The sequence below is a fragment of the Mchenga conophoros genome, linkage group LG18 (assembly GCF_057382185.1).
Source record: "Mchenga conophoros isolate Kocher_MC1m ecotype Shallow Benthic linkage group LG18, M_conophoros_male_GT1.1, whole genome shotgun sequence".
NCBI classification, from domain to species: domain Eukaryota; kingdom Metazoa; phylum Chordata; class Actinopteri; order Cichliformes; family Cichlidae; genus Mchenga; species Mchenga conophoros.
This window is the reverse complement of record NC_140543.1, coordinates 23458822-23480344: the sequence shown is the minus strand read 5'-3', so window position 1 is coordinate 23480344 and position 21523 is coordinate 23458822. Positions and strand designations below refer to the sequence as shown.

At 40.3% G+C, this 21523-nt stretch overlaps 1 long non-coding RNA gene across 1 annotated transcript; it reads right to left on the bottom strand.

The window, feature by feature from the left end:
• Positions 1-382: 382 nt before the first annotated feature.
• On the bottom strand, positions 383-3572 carry LOC146553796 (uncharacterized). Its single transcript, XR_014889459.1, has 3 exons — positions 3379-3572; positions 598-768; positions 383-440 (listed from the first exon to the last, which is right to left on the bottom strand). It is a non-coding gene; the product is annotated as an uncharacterized LOC146553796 (long non-coding RNA).
• Between the last annotated feature and the right edge of the window lie 17951 nt (positions 3573-21523).

The window sequence follows — 21523 nt, the reverse complement described above, 5'->3', positions numbered from 1 at the left end:
TTTAGCTTTAACCACAAAGGGTGTGGGACATCCCGCTTTTTAACCAAAAACATGTTTACATACCTAAACGTAACCTTATTAACTTAAAAAAGCTTTGCCAGGCAGGTTTTGAAATCTTGTCTCGTGGTTGGGTTTGGTTGTAGTTTTTTTCTTCTTCACAGGAAAATTGCATTGAAGTTTGATGAGAGTGCATTAGCGAATATATGCTGAAGATTTTAGGTTCTCTAAGACCAAAGATGCTTGAAAAGGAGTAAAATGAAACAGTGATGTAGCAAAAAATATTGCTACATCAGTGTAGTATATAATAATATTGTATTATATACTAATATATACTAGTGTAGTATGTAATAAGAGTGTGTTGTCTACTTTAAAGAGAAAGAAGAGAGCTGAATTGTTCTTGATAATTAGATCCACTGGAGCATTGGATTGTGGTTTTTTTCCTTTACATGATGCAATGATATTAAAGCACAAACAAAAATCAATCATCAAAAACATATTTTAACGCTCTCCGATATTAATATGAATACCACCCAGTGATTTCATTTATAGCAAACTACTGTACAAAGAAAGCAGGTGCTGTGTTCTGTTTGTACTCACTTTGTTTTCAGTACTGTGACTGTTACATTTGAGCAGGGAATGCTGCATGTTAGTCAGACAAAGTAAACACCTCACAATGCAGAAGGTACTCTGGAGATTTTTGTTGTTTTGAAAATCCAGGAGACGGGCGAGGTTGCGTTGCTGTTGTTGTCTGTCTCCCACCTTTTCTGCCTTTTTTCACATGAAAGAAAAGCAAAGATGTAAATGCAAATATAGGGGAGGATGTCACTTTACCTCAAGCTCTGATTGCAGAGATTTTGATTTTAATTATCTTGAGGCCGACAGCGCGTTACGTAGCTATCAATAGATAGAGCAAACGTGGAAAAACAAGTCGAAATTTTCCCCAGTGGTTACTCCCGGAGTAGAAAAACAGTGCAATATGATTACCCCGTACGCAATATCAACCCTTATGCACTCATGTTACTTTGACTTACAAAAAAAGAAGAAAAAGAAGAAAACGAACAACTCAATTCTGTCTTGTAGCTGTGGTGGGATTTTGTGAGAACCTATTGGTATGCTATGTCGAAGCAGCAGGTATCTGTAAGGACAGGCTTATGGTGTTCCAGCATCCTGTAATGTATTCCTTTTCATTATATTCAACCTCCCAGCCTGCTCTCATCAGTGGATCAGGAGTGTGCCGTCTTGGAGGCATACTGAGATATAATTACTTTCTAACTCGTGAAGAGCAGAGAAAGAGAGTGGCAAAGAGGCAGGGGGAGGATGGAGGAATGAACAATGAAGTTTAATTATGCTTTATGGCAACAATTATGGAAAGAAAACAGTAAGTCAATAGGCAGAAACACTGTCTCATTTTCTCTGCTGAGGTGGACTGGGTTTTCCACGGGACCCGAGGCAAACCAAAATAAGAAACAGTCAAGAGGAAACAGAGAAAAGAGGGAGAACTATGCGGGATCGTATTTATTAAAGAAACAGGAGAACTGGTGCAAACTCCATCTGCAATCCCCCCACTGCTCCTCCGTACTTCCTCATGCAAACCAAGAGCACTGCTTTTGTTAATTGCACCCTTTGCCGGAAATTAGGAGACCATAGTGGACTCCACTTGTAGTCTCTCCACCTTGACACCTCGTAGGTGTGCAGTTTTGCCCTGCTCTGAGAATTCAAGGAGCTCCACATGCTGCATAAATCCTGCCACTTATTTCCAGAGCGCTGGGATCACTGGGTCACATTTGCAGTGTTGCCTACATACAAAGTCGCCCACACAAGTACACAAGCACACTGTGCGCTCACACACACAGACAAACACTCGCTCAGTCAAAGGTAGATTAATTAAAGGGAACAGTCTAATTAGTGCCATTAAGGAAGGAATAATAGAGAGGCTTGTACATGGGGATAAGAACAGAGGCAGGCTGTCAGTGTGTTTACACACACACACACACACGCACGCACACACACACACACACACACACACACACACACACACACACACACACACACACACACACACACACACACACACACGCAGACATTCTAGGACACAAATCCCCATCTCTCCTACATGACTTTTCCATTTTATTGATGCCCTTAAGAATAAATAGTGCATCAATTTGTTTGCTGGTGTTTACCTGTGTTGAATCAATAATGCACTATGTAACACATTTGAGAGGGCACAAGTCATTTTCTTTTTCGCTCCATTGTTCACCATCGTGCCTCTTTTGTGTCGGACCAGAGCAGACAAAAGTGGACACAGCTGAATTTTTCAATTGCCCAAAAATGCCTCGTGGACTGTTGAACTCAAGCGCCAAGGAGCCAATCAGTAAGATGGTTTCCAAATGCAAATATACAGTTCAGACTGCACAAAAGTACACACGAATACATGCGCGCACACACACACACACACACACACACACACACACACACACACACACACACACACACACACCTGGGGTTACAAGAGGCAAAATTTATACAAAAAGTAAGATGCCTTGTAGCAGAAAAACCTCTGAACGCCCTCCTCTTTCTTTTTCCTCCCCCTTCATACTCTCATAGAGGCAGACATGAAAAAACAGAGCGTCTCTCTCTCTCTCACACACACACACACACACACTGCTGATTTTATGCTAAAGGCTGCATAAATATGAATCAGGGGTGACAATGGCGTGCAGAGTGGAGCCCTGTGCATCCTATTTTCATCATTTACCTCAGGCTAAATGGATTTGGAACACCGTTGGATGGCTCACCTCTCACATCGGTTTGCCTGCTTAAATGTGAAAAATGGTACAGTTCCAAACTCAACCTTACTTCCTTTCATTTTCCCCCCATTCTCTCACTCGCCTCCGCTCCAGCACTTACTACCACCGATTCAAGGACTCTTTGGGAAGAAAAAAAGATGACCAAAAAAAATTGCAGAGGTATTATCACTAAAGTAATATGCATTCGCGCCGACGGAGGTGGTTGATGTGCACACATTTCACTTGCAAATGGAGTAGAAACGGCATTAACTGTTACAAAGTGACAAAAGTGGCTAAAAAAGTTTTTTTTTTCTAGTTTCATGGTTACTCGTAAAAGAAAAGTTGTTTGCAGTAACACCGTATTAAAATGTTTTTTTACCTAAATTAATGAAATAATTTTTTGAGGAATGTTTTGGTTTTTGCTGATTTATTTGGAGTCTAACATGTTTGTCTCCGAGCTTCACCGCAGTGCAGTGAAGGTGACTTTAAGTTAATGTTTAGAAAAAACCTTTAACGTCTTCCTTAGTCATCTTCCCCTCACCTGCGTCTGTGGGAGTGTTTTTGTCGTTCTCACCTCCTCGTTTTCACTAACCTCTTCTATGCGCTTGTCCTTTGTTGCAACTCTTTACCCTTTCTCCCAGGTCCTCTATTTCTCTCCATGACTCCTTCTCCTTCACTCCCTACTGATGGTAACATGTTTATCCATTATTGATATTCTGACTGGGCTCACTTCCCGCGCCCCTGTTGCCCCACTTTCCTCCAGCCTGCCCTACTTCACCAGAGTCCTCATGAGACACACACACACAAATGTGCAAGTTTGTGTGTGAGACAAAAGTTGTGATAACCTTGAGTGTTTGTTGAGGGGTGTGTGCTTGCGCGCGCCTGTGTGTGCGTTCAAGCCAGTCAGACAGAAACAGGGAGACTAAGTGAGAGTCCACAGGCAGCAAGAGCAGAGTTCCTATATTTAGGTCCATATAAGAGACTGTTCCCGGCATCCAACTGTGCATACACAAGTCTCAGTAATACATTATTCTCTCAGGTATTTCATCTGTGACCCTGCAGCTCTGTGGTGCCGTCTCCGTGTGCCTTGTGTGCACATACATGCAGTTTCACATACATTAAAAACAGCATTTTCCCCCTAAAAAAGCCTTTCACAATTTTTAAAGTTCTTTCTCCTGTTTGTTTGCTTTTTTTAAATTTATCTGTGAGATTTATGTTACGTGATGAACAAAAAATGGCTTTCAGTAGACTTTGTGAAGCTTTTGAAATATCAACACATCTTTGGGGGTTTACTGCAATTAACAGTTGGCTACCTTTTCCTTTTATACTCATGGGTCTATGTGCAAGGGCTGTGTGTGCGTGTGGATCACGGGAAAATGAGAAAAACATATGAACATACATCATGCAACACGGATATACACACATACTGACTGACGTGTGTGCGTTCATACTCACCCACTCCGAGGCCTTTGATAAGCCAGACTGTGGAGTGTATTAACTTTATGATTCTTTGAAGAGAAAACATAAAAATGTTTGTTTTGCTTGGAGCAAAAGGTTTGTTTGTAGCTGTCACTGGATTTGGCTCATTTGGGCCCTCCCAGTTGTGGGCTGTTTTTGAAGCTCTTATCAAATAAAGATTTCACAGCTTCTGCTTTTCTCTAGCAGCAGATTGGCGTTAAGCTCTATTGAATCATCTTCCACTTTTATGTACATAAGCTTTGTGGTGATGTGTTCATTCGTCTAAGTCTGGTCTCCTTGAATGTCCTCTGTAAAACTACATTTGCACTTGAGTATTTGCTGAATAGATTAGTAATATTAGTGCATGCCACACACACACACACACACACACACACACACACACACACACACACACACACACACACACACACACACACACACGCCTCAAAAAGATCTTGTAAGTATATGCAGAAAAAAGGAAGGGGGCAAATACCTAATGTGTGTGTATAAATTTTTCCCTCATGCTGACTTTTAATTGTTCAGTGCTTCTGAGAGTGTGTGTTCAGTCCAAAGCAATTGATCTGCAGAGTAATGATTGGTGAATAGTCCGAGGTCTTCAGAATCACGGTCTGAAACTTTTTATAATTACCTCTGGGAGCACTGGCAATGATGACGGGAGTAGGAGACAGAGTGAGAGCAAATATGTGCAAAGCACACACATGTGAGGCTCATCTCATGGCAGTAAGAGGTTTCAGAGATTCTTGAGAGCAGATGGGTTTGTTGCCCATTTGTTTGTCTGACTGAAAGAATACACTGATCCCCACTGTGAAAGAAAAACTCAAAACTCAACAGGCCATCGCATGGTAAATCAATTACTACCTTTGAAATGTTTTAATATTCTTTCCAGTTGGGTATGGGTAAAAATATAAATATAAATAAAATTTTAATTTCTTTGAAAAAAATAAAGAAAGCATGACTTCTAAATATTCTGCAGAAGCCCTGCAACACACTGTTCAGTGTGTCTAATGACAGCTGGGATAGGCTCCAGCCCCCCACAGCCTTGAACTGGATCAGCGGTAGAAGATTGAGAAGAACAGGAAGTGCACGGTCTGTATGTCTAGAATAAAGGTAGCGAGTGTTTTTATTTTGTTTGTGCCAAGATTGGAGTTCAGGCCACTTTCTCAGAAGTTGTTAAGCTATTAAGAGGAAAGCAGCTCAGTGTGTGTAAGTTTGTGTGTGTGTGCTGCGATCCAATCAACATCTGACATCCTTGTGCAGGGTAAAGGCCAGAAACAAACACACTCACACACACGCTTCTGAGTTATCAATGCTAACAAGTACAGGGGTGCAGTGAGCTCCCAGCAGAGTTGCAGGCTTTGGAAAATTTTTTAAGGCCTCTGTCATTGTTTTCTTCTTCTTTGTGCATGTCTGCTTTAACGCGTCTTTTCCTGTCAACCGCACAACGTTCAAATTTGAACTGATCCAAATCCAATAGATAAAGGTGAGAACTGATTCAGTGTGTCTTGCGAAGTGACGATGCTCATTTCAGGGGTATTCATGCAAATGGACTTGCATACACAAGCACACAAACACATTCGCCTGCAAACACGGGGGAGATGAACATCATCAGTACCTCCAGTAAAAGCAAATAGCTTTTGTGTCGTTGTTAAGGTATCATCATTTCTCTTTCTCTTTTATTCCTTATCCGTAAAGAGATTACATCGGAAAAAAGCCGGCAGATGAAACCGTGGAGCAAAAGAGCAGAGGGAAAGGGGATAGAAAGAGCGACTGTGCCGAAATGAAAATAGGAGATTACCGATCGACGGGTAACACAGGATGAATATTTGATTCAGCCTTTTTGTGATGTTTTCCCATCTGGAAACACATAATGTTGTTATATTGGTGTGTTAAGAACAAGCAGCGCGGGGAGGTTCAACGCAGACGCAGAGGATTATTGTTAGATAGAACATTTAAAAATCAGCAATTTTGAATGTTGCTGGGGCACCGGAGAGGCTCTGTTGGTGGTGTCATGGTGAAATTGTGTTTCATCTAACAGAGATTTCAGTGTTTGTTCCCTTTTGAATCAAATAAAGCCTTTGGGGCGTTTGAGGCACTTAGTGCTGAACCTTCTAAACTACCACATTGTTGCTGTAGCTTCACACACACATATATAACTAGTGTCAGTGTGAGCCATACTTTAGAAGATAAACCAATGTAAACTATGGTACTGATTTAGAAGGGATTTATTACACTACGTGTGCATTACTGGGTTGAAATTACTGCAGGATAAGGATCATGTCCTTGTACTGGAGATCATCTGTAAGCAGTGGTGCATATCAGAGGGCTGATGACATATTAAACATTGATGCAACTTTGAAAATAACGTATTAGGAGTTTATTGGCTTTGAGAGGTAAACGCTGGCAGGTGTGCTTGTGTGTGTGTGTATATACAGACGTGCAGAGACACACTCACCAGACATCCCTGTCCTTGTAATTGCTCCTCTCATTGCCCCAAGGCACCGTGAGCTGGCATATAAGCTATATAATAAAGAGTATTATCCTGGCTGGTAATGTATTCCTGCCTCCTCTAGCCTGATGACAGCTGGAATTGAGCAATGCGTGCTGCAGAAGGTGATCCACACTAAATCCCTTTAGGCAGCTTAGAGGTCTGTGTCATAGTCCTGACCTTCTCCTGACAACTAGCGTAATGAGTTTTGGAATAGCAGCATCTTTCATGAATGAACAAGGTTGCTATTTAGGTTATTACTTTGAAGTCTCTACACCTAAGGCTTTGATTTCAACCGTCCAGGAAACCTCTGCCTCTCTATATCCTCTAGAGCCAAGTTCGGCTGAGACAATTGAAAAAAGCAGAAACTTCACTTCCCCTTTAACCGTACTTTCTAATCACAGAAGTTAAGCGAGATCAAGGACTTTGAAAAAAAAAAGTGCACAAACAAAAGCAGCAGCATGCCAGTCGAGTAAAGTGATGTGTCCCATTTTGCTCTGATCCGTGGCATGAAAATCAGCTCCAATCCATCTGTCAAGTTGTAAAGGGAGCTGCAAATAGAGTTTTCCTGCCACTCATTTTGTATCCACCTGTACTTGTACAGCTGTGCTTTGACACAACACGGTGCTTTTCCAGTGGAGCAAAAATGCCTGCAGTTTTGGTGATTCTTTGATCTGAGTGAAGCAAACTGTCAGCTGTGCCAGGTTGAAGTGTTTGGTAGTGTTACAACGGAGAGACAGGTGAAGTCAGTCAGAGACAGTGGAAATAAAGCCACAAATAATCCATCCTTTTACTTGGCTGTAATATGTTGCTACTCTACAGTATATAGCAGGACAGCTTTCACGGAGCTGTGACAGATGGAAATGTGACTGGTCACTGACTGTATATAAAATATGAATGCTGTGACCTTGATGCCACCCATTGGTTATTGGATTAGACTTAGAAGCCTCAAGTTTGGCCAAGATGGCAACACATATTTTGCAGCCAGAAATGACCATAAGGGGGGAACGTGCAGCATTATGAGCTAACTGGCTTAACAATGTGCATAGATACTGTATAGATAGCATAAAACATAAATGTGGCTTCTGGGGCAGAAAAAAGTTTGTTAAACCTGCATCTAATCTGGAGACCACCAAATGGCGATAGCTGTGGTGGCAAAAGGACTTTAAAAGGTCCTGTTATAATCTATGGGAAAGCACAGACTGGAAAGCGTGTTGTTTTTTAAGTGCTCTATAAATAAAGTTGGATTGGAATTGAATTTATTGAATATTTAAAATGCTTCAGACTGCAGCAAACACTGTCAAGAGGTTCAATTCAATGGTTTGAATTAGTTAATTTTTTACAATTGTTGTATTTGGTTGCAATGTTTTGTTCACATACAACAATTACAGTAGTAATTACACTGATGTCTTAATCGCTTAAAGCTCATCTAAACTATTATCACATGCACAGCCTTTGTTAAATCTGACCCATCAGGTTAATAATTTCATAAAATGTTTGCTAGTTTGAGTCACATTTCAGTAATTTCATTATTTGCATTTGTTGTCAACAACAACTAAAGACAGCTTAGCCTCGGTTTTTGTTAGAGGTTTTTTCATCGTGTGCTTTGAATTTTAATGTCTTTTAAGCTGAGGGAAGTTTAGATGGCTGTCATCAGGAATTAATCCAGCATTCATTTCTGCTTCTTCAAAGGGACACCCAGCTGAAAGTCACATTACTGCTACATGCACCTGCTGTATGCAACTGCCTTTAAAAATGCTGTTGATAATTCCTTGTTTTGCATATATAAATATCAGCGTGGTGGTCTTCATAGTTTGGGATTTGTGTCAGCTGTTTTAATGATGGATCTAAATTCAGGTAAATGTGGTTTAGAAATATATGTATATATATATAGGTATAGATATAGATATAGATATATATAGATATATATAGATTGATATATTTTTGAAGTTTACATTTCATTACACAACAGGAAGTGCAATTAAATCACTTATTAAAGGAATTATTCTAGTAATGTTATCCTGTTATATGAGGCGATATGAAGTCTAAGAGTATGTTACACTTATTAATCTACTTTGACATTTAGCAAAGCATCAACAAAAAACATGAACTACTGATAAGTATCAGTGGAATCCTAAAACAGCTTATACTGTAGATGGTAAAGTCTGATAACTTGCCATTGTTTAATGCAAAATAGATGATCTCATGTAATTTACTTCTTAAATAGAACAGAAGAGAATGTTAATCACAATACAGACAGCTTCAGTGGTTAAACAAGGTTTTTTTTTCTGCAACGGGTACATCGTAATAGATGAGGTGTGTAAAAAATGATAGTGTAAAAGCGAGCGTGGCTCCTGCTGTATTCTTCAGTGGTCTGAAGGTGTATGATTCATGCACCATCGTGCTTTTTGTGTCTGTGTGGGCTAATGTTTGTGTGAGCAAACTGATACCGGTGTAAAAATGCCCCAGCGGTATACTTTCGATGTGTATAAAAGAAAAGTGCTGGGGGTTTGCGAGGAGAGAGGGGGAAATGTGAGAGAGAAAGTGTGCGCGTGTGTGAAAGAGAACAGGGGTTATTTAATGATCAGAGCAGTGTAATTACCTCCCAGTGTGTTTCAGCCTTTTAGATGGATGATTATTCAAGGGGAGAAATCTCATTTGCATCTTGTACAGTAATATGTAAAAGTGTTCATTCTACACTAAATTAAATTGCCACATTGATTTTTTCCCCTCCCCTTACTTAAAGCACTTTTTTGTCCTTTTTCAGCAGAATTATGGTTTTTAATGTAAATTTATCTGTGAGCCAAAAAAAACAAAACAAGAGAAGACTTACTACATCCATCAGTTTGTATCTCATCGTGTCTCGGGGGTTCAACTCGCAGATCATTAACAAGGTTTTATACTCTGTACTTTATGATAAGGAGCTGGGAAAAGAGACACCATGCAGGGAACCTGTGTCACGGCCTCGCTAAAACTAGGCAGGGAGTACCAGTGAGAATGAACAGTTTCTTGCCATAATTATCCAAACATCTGCAGTACTTAAAACTGCATGTCCTCCCCTTTTCACTCTCTGTAGTGTTAGATTTCACACCAGCCACCCACACATACATACACGTAGACTTACACACACCTACACCTGCTCTTACACACACACACACACACACACACACACACACACACACACACACACACCTCCCCTTGGCAAGTGCACGGTTGGCTATCAGTCTCTTCAAAGTATGAAATCAAGGACCCTACTTTCATTCACAGCACCTCCAATTACAGTGGGAATGAAATAGCACAGAGTGAGTGTAATGACAGCAATCTAAGCCGTGTGTGGGGAGTGGAGCAGCACATCTTACTGAGCTCATGTCACATTTGTTGCTGTGCCACCTGGGGACAAACGGAGAGCCAGAGGAAAAAGAAGGATTCAGGGGGTAATATAACATTAGGCTTTATTGGATTGTCAGGATAAGAATGCGTAAATAAAGGTGGAGAACAGAGAGAGGTGTGGTGAGATTAAGAAAAAAATAGAACCCCAGGATGATTGACAGCGAGCCATCTGTTGATCTTCATGCTTATTTGTGTTGCTCTGAGCCTTTCCCCTCCCAGCTAGTCCCCTGCGTGGCTGACTGGGGGTCAGCTGTGACTGATACTCTGCGCTCCTGTTTTCGGCTGACAGATGGGCGCAGGGACCGACTCTGGTGCAGCCTGAAAAAGGATTCTCCATGCCTCTGTGTGCTGCCACAGCCATTTTACGCAGCTGTCAGTCACAGACAGCATGGTTGACTTTATCAGTTGTACTGCGCTTAACGGTGGAGGTCTGCTCAGAACTGCTGCTGGGTAGGAGTCAAATGGAAAAGACAGTGAGGCTGGGAGGCGACGGAGAAGATGTAGGCACAAAGCAAATGGGTAGAAGTGGGGGGGAAAAGAAAAAGGGTGAAGGCAGGTATGAAATGGAAAATGAAGGAGAGCTATGGCATGTTAGATATGAGTGCAGAGTAATTAAAATGACATCAGACGGCGGGGCCACTAACACTGTCTCCTTCTGTAGACGCACACTTAATGAAGATGGCTTCCAAGGCCTTTGGCTCCGCACCAAGAGCAAAGGGGCTAAAGATGAAGTACAACAAGAGAATCAATTCACTCCTCCCTCCTTTCTGCTTCCACTCAGGGAGAGATTTACAAGCCAAGTTATGACAGCATACAATAACGGCAGCCATATTTTACTCCTGCTGTCTGACAACAGCATCTGTGGCCAATCAAAACTACCACAAAACCAAAGTTGTTATCACTGATGGGTGTATGCGTGCGTGCGTGTGTGTGAGCACGCATGCATGCATGTGTTTGGGTGTTGAAAACTGCTTGTCATTGCTAAATGTGATTGTGCCACACTGAGTTGATCTGCTCAATTTATTGCTGTCAGAGATAAGGGATCCTGAGGATAAGGAGACTTTTATGGGAAACACATTAGAAAAATAAACACCCATAAAAGAGCCGGTTTCAATCACTCAGAGATAAATTGAATGGAAACATGATCGGGAAATGCAGTATGCTCTTAAAAGTTCACCTAAGTCCTAAAGGGGGGGCAAGGGAGATGGAAAAAAGAAAGAAATATGAGCGCGCAAGAGAAAATACGGGATACTTTTGGAGCCTGGACAGCCAAACAGAATGAGGGGGGGAAAAGAATGAGAAGAGGAGATGCAGAGAAAAGGGAAAACAGCAACCAGAGAGTTACTTAAAGCTGGATGAAAGTGTGCATGGATCAATAGATATGGATGTGAATAGGGAGACTTTTAAATAAGGCTCTCGCTTGTGTCCTCAGATCCTGTTTCACAAAGAAACTCAAACTCTGCAGATCAATACCCAGCTCATCTCTCTGGTCTGAGTCCTGTAAAGCCTGTAGCCAGTGGCTCCTTTGTATGCCACTGTCTGTCTGTTTGTCTCTCACAGCACTTGAAACCCACTCAAACAGTCTCTTTATCTTTGCATTCCCTGGTTCCCTCAACATCCACACCACCTTTGCTCATTTGCTGCTTGTTTATCCATTTCCCAACAAAGTAACCATCTTTCGAATGACTGCCAAGCAACGATTTGCCATATTTCGATTCCATTTAAATACATGCCAGTTCTGCTCTTCTCTATGGCAGTTTGGTATAACAATGGCAGTGATTCCAGTCTGTACCCAATTCAAGACAGAAAAAGGCTTTATATAATTGCTGTTTTGACATCTGGTATCGGGTAGGGCTTGGAAACCTTTAGAAGCATTTTGGTAGTTTTATAGTCCTGACAGCAGTTGGATTTGCCATGAAATTTTGTACACGCATTTAATGCCACCCCCAGGATGAAATCTAATAGCTGGCTTGTCATATAACTTTTTGCATTGAGCGCCATTATCAGATCAGATTTTTCGATTCATCCTGTAACGGCCAAAAAGAGTTAGCTTGATATGTTGATACAGATATTTGTAGATATGGTGAACTTAGAAAACAAAGCAGTGCTAGCCAGCCAGTTGCCTGCTAAAAAAATAAAAATAAAAATAAAATATGCAGCAAGGATGAGACAAAAACATAATTAAAGAAGACAGATGTCATTTAATAAAAGACTTACATTTGCAGTACAGAAGAACACACATTTTTCATTAATTCCTGACCAGCTAGTGTGAGTCATCGACAGCCCTGGGACGTCTGTTATTGAGATGCAGAGAGACTGCCAATGGTTAGTTTAAACTGAGGCTGTGCTCCACTGCTTTACAGTAGCCTCTGGTCATGTGTGCATCGATACTCCGAATATGCTACATTACAGCTCTGTTTGACCCGAGGCTTTTTGGATTTTGCTGGGTGTATGCGTGTGTAAGCACAGGTGTGTCAGCATGCACTCCTGGTACTCAAGAAACATTTTATTAGTCACATCTGAGTCAAACAAGCAAAGACACTGTTTTTATGGACCAAAAAGGGTGTTTTGTTACACATGTGTTCGTTTCTCTGTGTGCGAACATACAGATGTAAGGCCATCTCTCTGCCTGCTTTCTTCCTTGTTTTTCTCATTAGTAAATCGTCATTATGCTGTGGCGGTCAGTTCCCACTGTGCAAATGTCACCAGAGCCCTCTCCCTGTGTCACCTCTGTCTGCTTCCTGCTGTCCACTTTGACACCTCTGGGACCCTCCATGCCCTTTCTCTGACAAGGAATCCTGATGAACATGGTATACACACACACACACACACACACACACACACACACACGCACACACACACACGTACTTTTGCACATGGGCATACAGACTCACTGATGAAAAAATACACAGATACACACACATTACCATACTAGATGACACCTACGATGTAGCGCGTTGTGCCTGTGGTAAATCTACTTCACACTCCGACAGCGAATCGCTTTGACACAACCTACCTACACAACAAATCCAGCATGGCCAAATTAACACTGTCAGATTTGATTTAAACACTACTGTCGTGTCTATATGGGTCCACACCAGAGAGTGTTAATTTAACTCTTTTTGGAGAGTTGGTATATTAGCTCTGATTTAGTGTTAAATACCAAATTTGTCTGGAGTTAATAATTTAACACTTATTAACACTAACTAGAGTTTATATATTAACTCTCATAGAGTATTTTATCTTAACTACATACGAGTTATCTTCTAATTAATTCTAAAAGGTGTAAATTTGACTGTTCTGAATTGTGTATTATTGTAGTGTCTACCTTACAATATAAAGCGCCTTGAGATGACTGTTGTTCTGATTTGGCTCTATATAAATGAAATTGAATTGAATTTATCAAAGGGTCTGACGTAGGTGAGATTGGTCAATGCAAATAACAGCATGCTCATTACTCTTTTCTTCAATACGATATGCATGTCCTCCATTAATCACTTTGTGGAACTTTAACATACTTCTGCACTCCCCCATTTTCCACCTTTGCAAGCATATACTGTGTGGAGATTCAATAAAAATTTGTTGTGCAGTAGTTAATTGCACAAATAATCTGGTAAACAACTGCAGCACAGTAAAAAAGAATCATTTTGAGCCATAACTTGTGTAAAGTATTTTCCTAAAAGATAATTCTAGATTCCAGATTTCATTGCCCATATTTAAAGGCAACATTATACCCAGAACACATTTGTTAAAATGGTGCTCTCTGAAACAATTGAAGAACACAGACAACAGTTAATGCTGAAATAAACATTATGCCAACATTTCATGATTTAAACATTGTTTTAGCTTTGAGTTTGAGTTTGACTGGATATTCATATACAAACATTTTTTTTCAACACTATAGTATTTGCCTGCATACAATAAATTTCAGCGAGCTAAAACAGATTATTATGCTATCACTGAGCAACATGGCTAATGCCTTTCACACAGCTTTACTTCAGCTCAAAAAAAGCCACAGAAGCAAAAGCTGATAATAATGATTAAAACAATCTCAGAAAAAAACAACTTAACAAGCATGACAAACAACTCAGAAATATGGAGGGTAACACGTTCTTCTTGCTTTAGCTTCAGTTGGAACCTGTGATACTGGGGGTTGCGTCTGTGAACTTACTCTGCTAGTGTTGTAGCCCCTGTAGGAGTTCAGAGTTAAGAGGTCAGGAGTTAATATTTCCATTGTAACACCTCCAGATATGATATAGAATCGCTCGTTTTTAACACGATTTTAAATAATATTATTTTGCACCTCAGAGTTTCATGAAAAGAATGTGGCTCTACTTAGAGTAAAATTGACTCTACTTTTCCACAAAGTCTATTAACACCAAAACGTTTAACACTTTTAAATTTGCTGTGTACTATACAACACAATACAACTTTATTTATATAGCACATTTAAAAGCAAAGGTACATCAAAGTGCTTCACAATAATACATCCATCCATCCATCCATTCGCTTCCGCTTATCCTTTTCAGGGTCGCGGGGGGCGCTGGAGCCTATCCCAGCTGTCATAGGGCGAAAGGCAGGGTACACCCTGGACAGGTCGCCAGTCTGTCGCAGGGCTAACACATAGGGACAGACAACCATTCACACTCACATTCACTCGCACATTCACACCTAGTGGCAATTTGGATTATCCAATTAACCTATCCCCACAAGCTGCATGTCTTTGGATGGTGGGAGGAAGCCGGAGTACCCGGAGGGAACCCACGCAAACTCCACACAGAAAGACCCCGGCCTGATGGTGGAATTGAACTCAGGACCTTCTTGCTGTGCGGCAACAGTGCTAACCACCGTGCCACCGTGCTGCCCTAGCACTAGCACCAACAGTAGCAGATGGGAAGCACTAATTAGACCAGAAGTGTGGGCTAAATAAAGTAGGTATCAGACCTCAATTCGGAGATAGGGTCAATTCATACATATAAAATATCAACTAGGAGGCTAAACAAAGATCCAATAATAGGATTAAAATAGACGAGATGAGAGCACTGGCTAGTCAGGAATGCCAGATTAAATAGGTACGTTTTCAACCGTGATTTGAAAGTTTGGATAGAGTCCGAGGCATGAATAGTAGCAGGAAGGCTGTTCCAGAGGTTAGGCGCACCTGAGACAAAAGCACGATTGCCTCTGGTCCTCAGCTGAGGCCAAGAGTAATTGACTTGATGATCTTAGCGCTCTAGTTGATCATTGAAGTGACCTGGAAAGTGTTATGACCGCAACAAAGATCTGACTAAAGACAAACCTAAATACTGCTTCTTATTGTAGCTGGCTATTAGCACCATGGTATTGATGTGCCATGTGATTGTGATGCTTTCAGTATCCTTCCTGTAACAGTTTACAGTACAGTCTGTTGTAAAAACATTTTATTGCCATGGAAGACTCAAGAAATGTAAACACTTCAGTTAAATTCAAATAAATACTCATGTGCAAAGTGTTAAGGCCAATGTGTGAACCACCTGCCACTGGAACACAAACAGAGAGGTAAATGTGGGTAAGAGCACTGTGTAATAACAAAAACTAACCATGCCTTTTTACTATATTTAATTTACTTTTTATATAAATAAAAGAATTGATACAAATATGTAGCTACAATAGTAATGAGAAAAGCCCAACAATCTGACTATGAGCAAGCACTTGGCAACAGTGGGAACGAAGAACTCCTTTTTAAGAAGAAGAGATCTCCAGCAGAAGCAGGTTCAGGCCATCTGCTGTGACCAGCTGAGCAGTGAGGCGAAAGAAAAGTGAAGAAAGGAGCGACAAGGACAAAACATAAACTGTAGGAGGTGAGTGAAAACAAGGGAACAACATGAGTGGAGGAGAAATGGGAAGTCCCTCAGCAGCCTGAGCCTATTTCAGCGTAACTAAATCCAATTAAGTATTTTACTGTCGACATAAATCATATTTTTATAATAACACATAAAAAAATTAGTAATTCAGCATGATTAATAAGATTAATAAGACACATCAAAACTCAAATGATAAAACACGTTTTCTGTTAGTCGGTTTAGAAAGAAAAATGAATAGAATGTATGTTTTGTTGTTGGATAAGCCTTTCCTGCCTATATTATGCCTTCTTATTTGTGTAGCCCTTTGCTATGCTTACAGGCTCCAAGAGCTTTGCGAAAACGCCCACAGTCTGATAACAGTAAATGAAAACGACATTGCTGATGTTAGAGTGGCAGTGACAACAAGGGGAAAAACTCCCACAACAGCATCAGCAGGAAGTAATAGATCCTGTGCTCTGATCTTCATGTGCAGAGAGCTATTCAAAACTGTAAATAAAACTATATATATTTTTAGCTCTGATTATGTATTTTCATAAAGTGGTAACTCTACAAAGCAGTTATCTAGATAGTGTATCCATACCTCAACAGGGCTTTTCATTTTTGTGAAGTTATTGCATTATAATGCCTCGTGTGAATCAGTTTTTTAAAATTTAGATACGTTTAAATTTCTTTTTTGTAGCATTGTTGGCACTGAAGTAGTTTTTTGCTGCTCAAAATAATTGGGCTGAAGGAGGAGTGTGAGGCAGCTTTGACCCCCGCTGGTTGCTAAAGGGAGTTGTTTGACTCCGAGCTGACCAAGCCTGGCTGCTCGCCAGCATGCCCTTACAGCAGTCTGGCTCTTGCCTTCCATGTTGTTCATCTCTGTAGAGAAGCTGCTCCTCAGAGGAGAGTATATAAGACAAGAGAGCTGTGGGGGAAACCCCGCTGTGCAGCAGTAGACTGTAGTTCATCTGATGAGAGGATTTAGAGATCAGTAGTTAAAGCGTTGTAGGTACGTAGGCAGAAAGCTGGAAGAATCTGAGAGTTGTTGAAACAATAGCTTGTCTTAACAGCACTGTGGTGTTGAAAGATAAAGACATGGTGTTTGGCACATGTTTACTAAACCTTTTTCTTGTTGCGCTGATCCCCTATGCAACAGTTCAGTGCCCTTCCAAAATATGCCTGTCTGGAATTAGCTGATGTTTTCACAAAGCCATCAGAGATACGAAATAGTGGCATGGCTGAGAGTTACAGAGTCGACACAACATGCAACAATCTGAAGTAAATGTCGGTCCATTTGCTCTGGCAAAATCCTGCTAGATTTTCCTACAGGTTGTAAATTAACCGCTGGAGATTGATCACAGTGCATGCAAAGAGTCACACACTGATATATGCAGCCTACATTGTATGAAAAAGTTTTGCTCTCTTTCTGATTTCTTTCTGGTTTTTTGGATATTTTTTAAACTTCCATGATTCAGATCATCAAACAAATAAACAAAGACAACCTGAGTAAACACAGTTTCATTGTTTCATTCATTAAGAGGGGAAAAAAGCTAATTGGCCCTGTGTGAAAAAGCAATTCTTCACCTTTGTTGAATCGTGAATTAACTTTGATTAACCACATTTTTCGAAAAACTGAGTTTAATTTCACCAGCCATAGGCCTGTTGATTTAAGAAATCACTTAAATAGAATCTGTCTGACAAAGTGAAGCAGGTTCAAATATCTCAAAAAGCAACACATTATGCTACAATCTATTGTAAAGAAAATCAAGAAGGGTTACAAAGCTATTTCTAAGGCTGAGAGCCATCTGAGAGCCATTATCCACAAATGGAGAAAACATGGAACAGTGGTGAACCTTCCCAGGATTGGTCGACCTGCTAAAATTACTCCAACAGTGCATCAACGAGTCATGCACTGCTAACAAAAGAATCTAGAATAACATCTAAAGATCTCAGTTAAAGTCAGAGTTCATGATCCAACAATAAGAACGAGATTTTGAAGGTGAAAATCGCTTTTGGCTGAAGAGAACACAAAGGCTCGTCTCACATTTGCCAAACACATGAAGTAGTGTTTGGCAAAAGAGTGCTCAGGAGAAAAACCGAACTTTTTGGAAGGTTTGAGTCTCATTGCATCTGACATAAAACTAGCGCAGCATTTAATAAAAAGAACATTATGCCACCAGTGAAACATGGTGCTGGTAGTGTGGCGGTCTGGGGCTGCTTTGCTGCTACAGAACCTGGATGACTTGCTGTAACCATGAATTCTGCTCTTGACTACTCTTGAGTGCTCAGGTTATGCAGCAGAACAGTGATACGAAACACACCAGCAAGTCCACCTCTTAATGGCCCACAAAAAACCCAAAATGAAGGTTTTGGAGTGGCCTAGTCAAAGTCTAATTGAGATGCTCGAAAACCCTCCAATGTCGCTGAATTAAAACAATTCTGCAAAGAAAAGTGGCCCAAATTGCCTTCACAATGATGTGAAAGATTTATTGCCAGTTATCACAAACACTTGATTGCAGTTCTTGCTGTTAAGGGTGTCACAACCAGTTATTAGGTGTAGAGGATATCTTTTTTTCCCTTAATAAGTCATTTAAAAACCACTTTTTTTCAGGTTGTCTTTCTTTAATATTAAAATTTGATGATCTGAAACATGTCTGTGTGTTAACTCAGGAATAGGGTGGATACTTTTTCGCAGCACCTTAGGCTATCAGTATGGTGAGCCAAAATACGATCACAACAGTTCAAAATCTGTCAAGAAGCACAAAGTGCACAAACTAAAATCAGAAATATTACTGGACTTAAATGATTGCTAAATCAGACAATCGGGCACTCAGCATGACTTTACTTAGTCGTCCTTACACAATGTAACTGCCTCCACCAACACTGGGCTTTGTTTAATAGGAAATACTAAAAAATAAAACAGAAACACACAAACACAAAACAATCCTCAAACAGAATTTCGAATGAGTTAAAAAAGAAGGAAAATAATGAGGTCAAGGACCTTAACACTAAGGAATATATTGATCTCATTCAGATGAAGATAACTAATCAGTACCTCTTCTTTTTACAGTCTTTGTATTACTGTATGTTTTTAGCCTGTGTAGTCTGTATTGTGTGTTATCTGTGACAGTTGTTACGTCTGGTTCAGTTTGGGTAAGAAGGAAAAACAGCCGAGTCCGTGTAGGTGACAAACATAGTGATTTTATTACATGCTTCTAAGACAGAAGCATGGGAAGACAAGCGTACAGCCACAGATCTCCAAAGAGTGGACAGCTCCCCGTCCTTATATAACCCATGATGACGTAACACAGTCAGACCTTACTGGAAATGATAACAGTCTCCCCATAGTCCAAAGTTCTCCTTATACAAACATCAGATGATACTTTAGAGAAAAACAAGTGTGTGACATGTCATGTTGTGCAGTTCTGTGAGCCTGTGTGTCCAACTAGAGAATGTCCTGACATGACCTCCCTGTGTAAATAAGGGTGAACGTGCGTGTTTACATAACTCTCTATGTGCATGTTCTGATGTAGGCCTGCAAATGAATTAGAACAAGGTCCTGCTGGACCCTCCAGTTATGGACGGTGAATACAATGCTGTGGATACCATTTGAAACTTGATTACAATGATGATAACCTGCATACATTAATCTTTACTCAGATTACCATAGATATAAAACAAAGATTATACTGTCATCAGATTCCACAATGGTAAATGATTAATGATTGATACTTCTAATTATAACTGTGATCATAAAAATACAAAATAAAATATCTCCTGGTCACACAGCACCAACCAAATCATGCCATCAGTAGCCATTGATGAATGTGCTAGAACTTTGAGCCCTACACTTAAAACATCAAAAGAAAGACTCCAGTAATTGCAGGTGGTGTGTTCAGGGTCAATTATCCATTGAAGTGAACATAAAGGAAGAGCGAGTGTTTAACTCTGTATTAAGATTGTGTATAAGTCATTTAACCTTTAGCTTTAGGCAATTATGAATTGCCCTGTCATGTTTGACCAATGCTACTGAACGCTGTTGTTAGGACTGTATTAATTGGACTTGTCAAAAGCCATAATTTGGTCACCGTGAGCCTGCATCTGCATCCCAGGAGAGGTTATCGCCAGGGATCAGAGCTGAATGGTAATGAGGCTGCATGGGCAGGAGAGATAAACCCAGAGACACGTATGTATGAGAAAGAGAGACTGTTTTGTTGTCTTTGTGGGTGCATGCGTGTTGCAGAGTTACACTGGAGGCTGTGTGTGTGTGTGTTTGGAATTTAAATGATGACACCACCTACTGCGGAGTACACTATTGTTCACAAGCATAATACATTCCCTTCAGTTTTCCTTTTTCCTCCCCCTCTTTGAGTGTGTTTATGTATTTGTTTTAATCCCATCATGGAAACACAAATCTGTTCACATTGTCACATTAATGATTGTTAGCGCTTACTTTGGGAGCAAAACGCTCCTCCACAAAAAATACAACTTTTTCTTTGGTCTAATCAACATAGCTATACACAGCTACGTGTAAAATATGTGAAACAGCTCGTGGTGATTAAAACACAGAGCTCCTGCTATTTTACACTGATTAATGTGTAATGCTGTTGTTCATGTGACTGGGAGCATCGGCCAGCTGTTTGCAGTGAAAAGGCACTGATAAACGAACTGTACACATGCTGTCTGGCTCCAAATGCTAAATAGTGTAGTTACAACTACCTGCTGAACATAGTGAAGGATTTAGTTGCTAAAAACCTGTAAATTTTTCTCAAGAGTTGCTGAAGACTAACTGAAAAGAAACATACGCTTAAGATGTAATTTATATCTGCCAGATGTGTAAATAGGTAACTGCTTGCTATCAATTCAAGCTTACAAAAGCTTAAAAAAGTGGATTAATTTTCTGTGCATTTTAGTACACAGGAAATTCCCATTTTTGCTCATCAGCAACCCACAATATTTAAGTGAAGACACTGAAAATAAATGTTTTACATGTTCATGGCCAGATACATAATTTGTTTTACTTATCCTTGAGCTACATCTAGAGCCTGATTGGAGTGTGATAAACTGAAATGACTGGGTGCAAATTCCAGGGAGCTTTCCATGGTGTACCAAAGAGTACACAAAGAGCAAAACTTTTTTTTGTCTTTTGTAAAGTCCACTCATTAATTGGAAATAGACAGATTTTGTACCTTTAATTACCAAAGGTCCATGAGTTCTAGAGTTGAACAAACTTAATGAATGAACAGCAAGGGCTTTATGTGGCCAAGAATCTACTGATTAATAAGACAGAGATTGTGTGCATAGGCTGAAGAACCTGCTTGAAGGACAACCGTCTCAGCAGCAGACATCAATCAGGACTTTATGGTACAGTGTCCATGGATAAGTCTCTTTTGACTTCTCAGTTGATTAAAGAATTCAGAGATCACGAGAAAAAACATTCTCTTGTCTGGGGAAGATCAAACTTTGCTCTGGAGGGACTTCTGAGCAGCAGGAACAGCAAAACTGGTCAAAAAGAGTGGAGGTTGAATGCAGAGAAATACATGGAGAAAAAAGTCTGCAGA